This window comes from Monodon monoceros, unplaced genomic scaffold (genome assembly GCF_005190385.1).
Source record: "Monodon monoceros isolate NGI ecotype Baffin Bay Population unplaced genomic scaffold, NGI_Narwhal_1 Super_Scaffold_22, whole genome shotgun sequence".
In the NCBI taxonomy this organism is placed as follows: domain Eukaryota; kingdom Metazoa; phylum Chordata; class Mammalia; order Artiodactyla; family Monodontidae; genus Monodon; species Monodon monoceros.
In genome coordinates, this window is record NW_021703779.1 from 76406969 (window position 1) to 76419361 (window position 12393).

Consider the following 12393-nt stretch of genomic DNA (forward strand, 5'->3'; position numbering starts at 1 on the left):
CCCCCCTCTTGCATCTCCCTCCCACCCTCCTTATCCCATCCCTCTAGGTGGACACAAAGCACCAAGCTGATCTCCCTGTGCTATGTGGCTCCTTCCCACTAGCTATACATTTTACATTTGGTAGTGTATATATATCCATGCCACTCTCTCACTTCGTCCCAGCTTACCCTGCCCCCTCCCTGCATCCTCAAGTCCATTCTCTATGTCTGTATAAGTTTGATACTACATACTGAGAGATGCAGAGTAAAGAGCATCTAAAAGAAGAGATAAATTTATCCTAGATTTGGATTTTAAGCCAAGTGTTTAAGAAGGTGATGTGAATGATTGGTGAAAAAGAAAGGTATTGGGACTTCCCTGGTGGTCCAGTGGCTAACACTCTGCACTCCCAATGCAGAGGGCATGGGTTCAATCCCTGGTCAAGGAACCAGCTCCAACATGCCGCAGCTAAGAGTTTGCATGCCACAACTAAAGATACTGCATGCTGTAATGATGATCCCACGTGCCACAACTAAGACCCAACACAGACAAATAAATAAATAAATATTTTTAAATATATATATATATTTTTAAAAAGAAATATATCAGAGGAATACTTCATCTTTATAATTGTATAAAAGTTTAAAATATGTGATATCTTAATGGAGTCAAGTAGGGACATGCAAACCTATTTGCCTAATATTAATGCCTTGTCCTAGTGACAAGTAATGGAAAAATAGTTAATATCTGCAACCATACTAACATTCTAACATTGGTTTGCAGTGGGAGGGAGTTGTGAATTGGGAATGTAGATAGGTACTTATAGCCTGAAACTCTAGAATTCCATTCAAAGATACTTTAAAATCATATTGGACCATACACTATTATGGAAAAGAAACGAAGATGGATTAATTATACTGAAATAATATTCAGTTCTGTCCTTTCCTCTTCCATCCCACTGCCTTTGCATTAGTGACACAGATCTAGTAGACAGTGTTGACAGCTTCCTAAACCAGTTTTACTGCCTGCCCACACAGCCCTCTAACCCTTACCTCCCACCCCACCCCATGCATCTACCCTGCGCATTGACATCAAGGAAATCTTTCTCAAATGCCTATTTGAGTTATCTGCTTTAAATTATTCACTTGTAGCACCCTATCACCTATAGGATAGATTATAAAACACTTAGAGTGGTATGCAAAGTCACTTAGAGAGACAGACAAGACCCTGACTAATTTTTCATCTCCTCTTACACCACTTTTCTCATGAATTCTGTACTGAACCATTAACTGCTGCCTGACACCATAATCTTTTTTATATCTCTGTGCCTTCATGTACACTATTCTCCCTTTCCAGAATGAACCATCCACCAACTGTCTTTTGTTTGGGGGCTTAAGCATTGTCTTCTATATGGAGGTTACCCAGGTACTGCCTTCACTCAAGCATATATACATATCCTATATTTTGGGATACAAAAAATACAAAAGGCTCTGAGCCCTTTGTAAATTGACTTTATCACACTGTATTTCAATTTTCTACATGTTTATCTCCTATTAGACTTTGAGAGTTTTGAAGGCAATGACCATATCTGACTCATCTTGATTGTAGAGTGTTCAACACAGAGTAGGTGCACATTAAATTATGGCAAAATACATTTCTGATTATTGATGTAACACAAATAAATAGGAAACAACATAAATGAACAAGGGCTCAAGGCTGAGTCTGTTTTCTCTCTTTCATACTAGTTATCTAGGAAAGGAGTAGAATTCAAATCTTGGGAACATGGCTGCGATTAGTTAACAAAAGCATGGAGGGAACAGTGTAGCCCATTATGACACAGAAATGTATGCCCTACAATTAAACCATGCATTATTTTGAAATTTGACCTTTAGTAGCTTCAAAATGTAAACCACTAGTTTACATTTTATCAAAAACTTAAAAGGTGAAGAAAAATAATTTGTAAAATGGATGAGTTAAATTAGACCAGGAATGACCCAGTTTCCTCCACTCTTTAAAAACATTCACTGTCTTTGCATATGTTTTTTATGGTTTTCCTCCATATTAATCAAATAGTAGGATATAGGGGATTTCCAGGGAACAGACTGCCTAAGCACTAAATACCATTCACATGCTACTCACCTTTTGATTCCAGAGGATAAAAGATGTCCTGTTGAACAGTCTTGTGTGAATGAGAATAAGGTCTTGAATAAATTGCTCACAAAATCCATGCTAAACTAATCCCTCAGTGGCTCCCAGTGGTCACATATGTCCTTTACACAAATCCCTGCAATGTTTCACTGACCACGTGGGACTCCCACACCTCAGAAAATGGGTCAGTGGAGTCATTTGCCTATTTTTTTTTAAGAAAATGAAGAACACTTTCTGAATTTAGGCTAAGTATCATGTAATCTCTGTCATGCACATAAATGTGATAATTATTGCAGCTGGGCCTATAGGCCACTTCTTATTAGAAAAGCTTCATTAACTTACAAGATTTCTAAAAACTCAATAAATTTAGTTTGTTCATGGTGCCACATTCTTATTAGTAATCATCCACTATTGAACCTCCCAAAAAGAAACACATCAAATGTTTTTTTTCAGTTATTTAAAATAATGATAATATTTGTACATTTTAAGACATTGAGATGCAACAATCTTATACATTCTAAGCCTTTAGTAGCACATTTCATAAGTGCAAGTAACAATCAAATGTATTGGTAATTAGGAGAACAGTTGTTAGTCTGTTCAATCTCAGTTATTTTACTACTTTTCATTTTAAATAAATATGTACATATTAAAGTCAGAACAAGCTACTACTTCAGAAAATAAGAAGAAATAAAAGATTTCTTCAAATGCTATTTCAATTTTATCATTAAGGTGTTCTTGATGTTAATGTTTTAAATTATCATGCATTTCCTGATCTATTCACTTTCTATATATTTGCTACCTGAGCCAGAAATGACATTTAATATTACCTTTACTGTACTTAGTCTTTTTATTATCAATTTTCCTGATCTCCATTCAAGGAAGAACAAAAGAAGGGGAGGTTTAAATGGCAGAATAAGCATTTTAAAGTTGAGTCATACTTCCTAATAGTAAATAAAACAAAGAAGATAACATCAAAGAAATGGCTAGAAGTGGAAACATTAAGAGTTTTTGCTTCCACTTTGCTACTAACCAGTTCTGCGACCATAGGCACACAATCAAATCTCTATTCCTCAGTAGTCTCATCAGTAAAAATGGCATGTTTGGCTTCTCATTTCCCTGAGTTGATGGCTAGTCTATAGGGTTAATACTTTGTACTAGGCCAAAGGAAAAAGGTTAAAGATGGATAAGGTAAGAATGTGTACCTCATTATTTTAAGTCATTATTTATATGTTACGTATTATTATTATTTTAAATCAAAACACATATAAAATGATCAGAGAAACGAGCATGAGAGAACAGAGGATGAAAGAGCAAAAAGTATCCATCGAATTTGCACAAAGATCAATGTTATCGATTTAATGTGCATATCTACTTTTTTGGGAAGCTCTCCTCCTTGGTCTTTACTGTTGCCTCAGGATATTATAAGATAGTTGAAAATGTTTGTAAAGATGTAGTTAGTATTATAAGCAAGGACTGTGGAGGGCTTAATACATAATCAAGAAAGGAACCTATAGGATTATAAAGACATGAACTGATCCTAAACATCTTGAAAAAAAAAATATATATATATATTATTACATTCCTCCAGTAACTAAATGCTTCAGTTACCCACGGAGGTGGTGGTTCTTGACAGCAACACAAATGTGAGGAGAGTTAAAATATTTTGGAAAAGAATTACAAGAGCGTCAACACATATGTAAAGTGATATGCAGTCTTTTACTGTCTTTAAAAGAAATTATATTATGGTTTTAATAAAATAATTTCTGGAAACAGAGGTAATTTTCAGTTCTAGGATTCTGTATTATTATCTTGGAGTTAAACAATGTCTTTCCCAAAAGGGATTAGGTTACTTGTCTCTACATTTCTAAAAGTCTTGAGAAAGCATTTTTTAAAAGACCCTCACAAACTTCAATGCCCACAGGGAGAAAAAATACACAGATTTGGGCCACTTTCTTATTCCTTGTTCTTCATAAATATGTGTTGTAGCTGAGCAAGAAACCCTATTATACCTGAGTCAGTTAGCAGTCACACAATTATTTGTCCAATTATTTTCAATTTTATATTTATGAACATTTGCTTCCTCAGTGGTCTCCACTTTGCTTTATCTAAGATTTAGAAAAAGAAGAAAAAAAAGGTGTTTTTATACTTTTCTAATAATTAAAAAAAACTTTCCTAAATGCATATTGTGGATGAGAAAGTAATCCAAGTTACTACTTCATCCAGTACTCTAACAAGATCCAAACATTTATAGGCAATTTGTTCTGTGAAAAGTAGAATAAAAAAGAATACTACAGGTTGCCATTGTAATCTAGATTATTCAAAAATACTTATATATAACTAAATCAGATATCAGGTCTCACTTTAGTAAATGAAATGTTTCCATCATTAGACAACATCCTAGATGCAGGGTTTTAAACAATAGAGTGAAATTTCTGCAGTAATTGGTAGTTTATAAAGTTAGAAGCACAATACTACAGTTACTAAAATGTTATCCAACATCCTTGTTGTGTTAAAATCTTTCTCTAATAGATTTCTGGGAAGTACACAAGATAAAAAAAGAAAATGTGGCAAAATAATATCTGGTTTGCATTTAAGTGAATTATAGTGGGTTTAATTTCATTATAGCACTCTAACGAGTCATATTTTACATGACTCAACATAAATTTTGTGGTTTTCAAAAGATGTTGGTTTACAAGGGTGCAAAGCAAAGACAGATAGCAATTTTTGTTCTGCAGAGGATACATTCACAAACTAGCTTAGTTGCAGCAAGTTTTAGTGTTTAAAATAAATAAAACAATTACATTTTTAACTCTGACAGTCACAGCGTATCTATGATCATGCCACTTTGTTTTCATAACCAAATAAATAAAATTCAACCTACGGGTGTGGTAAGATATAATTATGAAATAACTGGCAATTTTATAATACTTGAAGGCACCTATGAACAAGAATAGCATAAATGAGATAAGGTATCCCAATTCTTTTAAACAGTTGATAATATTCCTATAGTAAAGAGTTTTCTACTCAATATTCCATTTTTCCGAAAGTTTTTAGCCACTGATAAAGTAAAGGGTAATTGTTTGGAGCTTATGTATACCAGAATTTTGTCCTGAAATATTTTTATGAGAAAATGGGATAAATAAAAGTATTCAACATACACCAAAATACTGTCTGATATATAATTTAGGATTCTCTATTACAAAATACATTGTTTATGTTAAAGTTCCCACATCAACCGAAAATATCATTTCAACCAACACAACCACGTTTACAGGGCAGAACAGAAAGAAACATAACCTTATGGAATTTAAATCAGCGGGCTATTCAGTACATTTAAGGTATACAAAAGGAATCATTTGTTCTCACGCCATTAAGCTTTCAGTAAGGGAAGCATTTAACAAGAAATTAAATGAAGCGGATCACGAGGTCTGTACAGTCTGATAAGTCATTTATAAAGAGAAATTATATTATCACATGGGTGACAGCAATCAACACAGGAGCTGTGCAGAATTTATACTGACACATGTGTGCCAGCACATCTGAAAAAGGAAAAACTTGCAACGTCATAAAATTCTATGTGTTCAGAATGCAACTCAGACTTATGCCTGTTTCTGGTAAACTAAGCAAGCTTCCAACACAAGGGTTTACTGCCAATGCAAGGTTAACACAACACAAATTTTGCCACATATATATTCTTCATGATCTACACTGAGAACATAATAGAGTCTGAATTACTAAGGCAAGCAGTAAATTAAAATTGTGATAGAAACTGTGTGCTTGTTTTTCAACCTAAGATTATGCTCAAAATATAAGGTGATCATGCAGAGAGGAAACAACTTCTAACAATAGATATTTTCATTCTATGCACTACTCCAAAGATCCATACCCTAATAGAAATCAAAACCAAAATTGTTACTCCAGACCCTCACTTTCCCCAAGTCTCCTACCATGAGTAATGAACCCCAAGATTTATTATCATCATTATATTTAAGCCCATGGTATTCTGTGTCCTTCCATACAGATTTGCTGTTTATAGCAAAATAACATTTTTATTCCTATAGTATATGGTAACAATGAAAGATTCTGTCTCCTCTATAGAAAGAACTTCTAGAATATTCTATTTCTGATTTTAAAGATGAAACAGTCCAGAGAAACTATAGATAATCTATTTGTTAATTTAGCATTCAATGAGACTAAACAAGAACACTACAGGAATAAATTATTCCAAGTATTCCTTCACAAGAAATTTGTCACCAAGTCTGGGCCCTTTTTACTATATACTAGAGATACCTTGAAAAATAGTGACAATGTTAAAGTTTACCAGAGTCCTATGCTCCTGGAAAACAGATAAAAGTTCTCCCAAACTTTTGTGTTCTAGAAAATGGCTTATCACACAGATCTACCCTTCCCTATTATGACTTAGATAAGACTGGCAGATAAATTCCTTGGTTATCTGTGACAAGGCCAGATACAGATACTTCAAATTACCATTCTTTCTTTCAAATGATTGACTGAATTGTTTGTCCCTACTTACAAATTTGTACAAAACATCCATTAACTTGACTTGACCAAACTTTAGCCAGGCTTCTCTCCTCCCTTAAAGCACCTGAACTTTGACCCAGCCTCATCCAGAGCCAACCTCAAAGTGTGGAACAGCCATCTCCTCCTTGACAGTTCCTCCCAAAAATAAGCTAAACTTGGGAAAAATACTGCCTGAAGAGCTATATCAACAAGGCACCTGCTTATTCCTTTCCCTCATACTGAGCTTATTCTAGCCTTGTTTACTCCTCCCAATGAAAGAATAAACTGGACAGAGCTGCTGTGTGTTGCCCCCAAGGCTGGAGCTACACTGTACTCCACCTCCTCTGGGGTCAGAGATGACTCCCACTCCCAAAACCATGCCCATGCCCCAGGCCCCAGCTCAACAGCCACTCAGTATGCACCCCCAACTCACAAACCAGTGCCACCACTGCAGTAAATGCACATGTTCCCCAGATCCCACCACTTCTGCCGCATATGTGCCTGTATATCTTTCAGCCACGAATTATTTTCACAGGGAAAAGGAGAGCAGGAAGATCACAGTAGGCTTCACCACTGAGGTTACTGACAACACTTACCACCTACAGACTTGGCTGATGAGGACCCCTGCAATCTTTGACAACACAGACCTCAGTTGACAGAGCTTGAGGGAGACTATGCCACTGTGCTAGACCAGCAGCTGTGTTCCCACTGAGCTGGAGCTGCCAGAACTAACCCAGATGGCAGTCTCACACCCATCCCTAGGTGTAGGAATTTCCTCACTGAAGCCATTCCATAAAGTCTGGAACAGGTGACTGCTCCCTCAAATATAGAGACATCCAGGCAAAGACTACAAAAAACACACACACAAAAAAAAATCAAGAAAACCATGACACCTTCAAAGGAACAAAATATTTTCTAGTAACTGATCCCAAGAAATGAAGATCTACAAATTGTCTGAAAAATAATTCAAAATAATTGTTTTAAAGAAGCTCCACAAGCTACAAGAGAACACAATAGACAACTCAACAAAATAAGGAAAATAATACATGAACAAAGAGGTAGAAATCATAAAAATTAAAAAAAGAAGAAGAAGAACCAAAAAAAATTCTGGAGTTTTAGAATACAACAAATGAAATGAAAAATGCAATACAAAGCTTCAACATCTAAGTCAATCAAGCAGAGGAAAGAATTTGTGAACTCAAAGACAAGATATTTGAACTTACCCAGTCAGAGGAGAAAAAGCAATGAAAGAGTGAAGAAAGCCTATGGAATTTATGATATATTATCAAAAGAATCAATATACACATTATGGGAGTCTCAGAAGGAGAAGTATAGAAAGGGACAGAAAGCTTATTTAAAGAAATAGTGGCTGAAAACTTCCCAAATCTGGAGAGGAATATGGACATTCACATTCGTGAAGATCAAAAGTCTCCAAACATGATCAACCCAAAGAAGACTACACCAGACACATTATAACCAAATATCAAAAGTCAAGGACAAAGAGAGAATTTTGAAAGCAGTAAGAGAAAAGTAACTCTCACAAACAAGGGAACAGCTCCCCACCATCATCACCATAAATTTATCAAAGGTATCTCAGCAGAAACCTTGCAGGCCAGGAGAGATTGTGATGATATATTTAAAGTACTGAAAGAGAATAACAAAACAAAACAAAACAAAACAAAAAAAACTGCCAACCAAGAATACTACATCTGGCAAAATTATTCTCTAAAAAAAGGATTAAAGATTTAAACATAAGCCCTGAAACTGAAAAAAAAAATACTAGAAAACTAGGGTAAAAGCTTCTTGAAGTTGGTTTGTGAAATTATTTATTGGATATGGTCCCAAAAGCACAGGAAAATAAAGTGAAAATAGACAAAGAGGATTGCTTCAAATTAAAAAGCTTTTGTACAGCAAAAGAAGTGATCTACAGAGTGAAAAGACAACACTGCATGGTAGAAAATATTTGCAAACCATATATCTGATAAGAAGTTAATATCCAAAATACATAAGGAACTCAAACAACTGAATTGAAAAAAATAAATAAGATGATTGAAAAATGGGCAAAGGACCTGAATAGAAATTTTCCAAAAGAAGACATCCAAATGGCCAACAGGTATATGAAAAAGTGCTCAACTTCACTAATTATCAGGGAAACGCAAATCAAAACCACAGTGAGGGCTTCCCTGGTGGCACAGTGGTTGAGAGTCCGCTTGCCGATGCAGGGGACATGGGTTCGTGCCCCGGTCTGGGTAGACCCCACATGCCGCAGAGCGGCTGGGCCCGTGAGCCATGGCCGCTGAGCCTGTGCTCCGCAATGGGAGAGGCCACAACAGTGAGAGGCCCGCGTACAGCAAAAACAAAACAAAACAAAACAAACAAACAAACAAAAAAAACACAGTGATATATCATCACACCTCTTAGAATGACTATTATCAGAAAGATGAAAGATAACGAATGTTGGTAAGGATGTGAAGAAGAGGGGACCAGTGTACATTATTGCTGGGAATGGAAACTGGTTCAGCCATCATGGAAAACAGTATGAAGATTCCTCAAAAAATTAAAAATAGTACTACCTTATGATCCAGCAATCCCACTTCAGGGTATATATCTAAAGGAAATGAAATCGGTATATTGTAGAGATATCTGTACTCCTATGTTCATTTCAGCATTTAAAAAAAAACAGCCAAGATATGGAAATAGTCTAAATGTCTGTCAATCCGTGAACAGATAAATAAAATGTGTTATGTATACAGAATGGAATATTATTCAGCTTTAAAAAAAATAAGGAAATCCTCTTTGCAACAACATGGATAAACCTGGTGGGACATTATACTAAATGAAGACAGATGCAGAAATACAAGTACTGCAATATCTCACTTATATATGCAAACTAAAATAGTCAAGTGCAGAAAGACATGCACTGGATAGTTTCACTATATGTGCAATCTAAAATAAAGTCACAGAAACAGAGTACAATGGTGCTTACTAGGGACTGGAGGGAGAGTTACATGGTGATATGTTGGTCAAAGAGTACTAAGTTTCAGTTATTCAAGATGAATAAGTACTAGAGATCTAATGTACAACAATGTGACCATAGTAAATAATACTTTCTTGTATACTTGAAATTTACTGAGAAGGTATATCTTAAGTGTTCTGACCACAAAAAATGTGGTGACTACCTGAAGAGATGGATATGGTAATTAGCTTGAATATGGTGATAATATCACAATGTATATGTATATCAAATCATCAATTGTATACCTTAAATATATATAATTCTTAATTGTCAAATACACCTCAATAAAATACTAACAACTAAATTTTAAAAGGAAACAACTTTTGTGCCTGACCATTGAGGGACTTGATGCTTGCAAACACTTTTCACCCAATTGCAATAATCTCTCTCCCATTTATGAAGTAGTCTTTTCAAATAAAATACCTCCTTACCTAAGCATGGATTTGTTTTTTATTTGGCGATAGCCAGACATTCCTCTAAGCAACCCCCTTTCATTGATTACCATTATAGGCATCTGCTGATGAGCAAAAACTTCAGTCAACCTTGCAATAGCCCATGTGTGTAATCACTTTGTCAAGCTATAATATTTCTCCTTAAACAGTCTATCTGGAAAAAAATTGGTTCTTCTGTCAGTTTGCTGTGAGGAGAAACAGCTTATAAATAAGGACTTGGATCAGCTCACATGTGTATGGCAAAAAGATGTCCAATAATAGTAAAATTTTCACGGCAGAAGGACTAGATGATACCAAACAAAAAGAAAAATTATGTTTTCCAGGTGAGAAAATTATTCTTGACTGTATACATTTTGTTTGTGGCTTGCTTTTTCTATCTGATAAAATTCTTACATTTCAGCTTTAATACTGTCTTTTTTTTTTCCAAAAGTGGTCTTCAGTTTTTTTTTAACATCTTTATTGGAGTATAATTGCTTTAAAATGGTGTGTTAGTTTCTACTTTATATCAAAGTGAATCAGTTATACATATATCCGCATAACTCCTCCGTCTTCTGTCTCCCTTCTACCCTCCCTATCCAACACCACTAGGTGGTCACAGAGCACTGAACTGACATCCCTGTGCTATGTGACTGCTTCACACTAGCTATCTTTTTTACATTTGGTAGTGTGTACATGTCAATGCCACACTCTCACTTCGTCCCAGCCTACCCTTCCCATTCACTGTGTCCTCAAGCCCATTCTCTACCTCTGCAACTTTATTCCTGTCCTGTCCCTAGGTTCTGCAAGACCATATTTTTTACATGCCATATATATGTGTCAGCATGTGGTATTTGTTTTTCCCTTTATGACTTATTTCACTCTGTATGACAGACTCTAGGTCCATCCACCTCACTACAAATAACTCAATTTCATTTCTTTTATGGTTGAGTAATATTCCATTCTATATTTGTGCCACATCTTCTTTATCCATTCATCTGTTGATGGACACTTAGGTTGTTTCCATGTCCTGGCTATTGTAAAAAGAACTGCAATGAACATTTTGGTACACGACTCTTTTTAAGTTATGGTTTTCTCAGGGTATATGCCCAGTAGTGGGATTGCTGGGTTGTATGGTAGCTCTATTTTTAGTTTTTGAAGGAAGCTCCATACTGTTCTCCATAGTGGCTGTATCAATTTACATTCCCAACAACAGTGCAAGAGTGTTCCCTTTTCTCCACACCCTCTCCAGCCTTTATTGTTTCTAAATTTTTTGATAATGGCCATTCTGACCGGCATGAGATGATATCTCATTGTAGTTTTGAATTGCTTTTCTCTAATGATTAGTGATGCTGAGCATCCTGTCATGTGTTTGTCAGCAATCTGTATATATTCTTTGCAGAAATGTCTATTTAGGTCTTCTGACCATTTTGGGATTGCGTGATTTGTTTTTTTTTGATATTGTGCTGCATGTGCTGCTTGTATATTTTGGAGATTAATCCTTTGTTAGTTACTTCATTTGCAAATATTTTCTCCCATTCTGAGGGTTGTCTTTTTGTCATATTTATGTGTTCCTTTGCTGTGCAAAAGCTTTGAAGTTTCATTAGGTCCCATTTGTTTATGTTTGTTTTTATTTCCATTTCTATAGGAGGTGGGTGAAAAAGGATCTTGCTGTGATTTATGTCATAGAGTGTTCTGCCTATGTTTTCCTCTAAGAGTTTTATAGTGTCTGGCCTTGCATTTATGTCTTTAATCCATTTTGAGATTATTTTTGTGTATGGTGTTAGGGAGTGTTCTAATTTCATTGTTTTACATGTAGCTGTCCAGTTTTCCCAGCACCACTTATTGAAGAAGCTGTCTTTTCTCCATTGTATATTCTTGCCTCCTTTGTCAAACATAAGGTGACCGTATGTGTGTGGGTTTAATTCTGGGTTTTCTATCCTGTTCTATTGATCTATATTTCTGTTTTTGTGCCAGTACCATACTGTCTTGATTACTGTAGCCTTGTAGTATAATCTGAAGTCCAGGAGCCTGATTTCTCCAGCTCCATTTTTCTTTCTCAAGATCGCTTTGGCTATTTGGGGTATTTTGTGTTTCCATACACATTGCAAATTTTTTTTGTTCTGTGAAGAATGCCATTGGTAGCTTGATAGGGATTGTACTGAATCTGTAGATTGCTTCAGGTAGTACAGTCATTTTCACAATGTTGATTCTTCCAAGCTTAGAACATGGTATATCTCTCTGTTTGTATCATCTTTAATTTCTTTCATCAGTGTCTTATAGTCTTCTGCATACAGGTCTTTT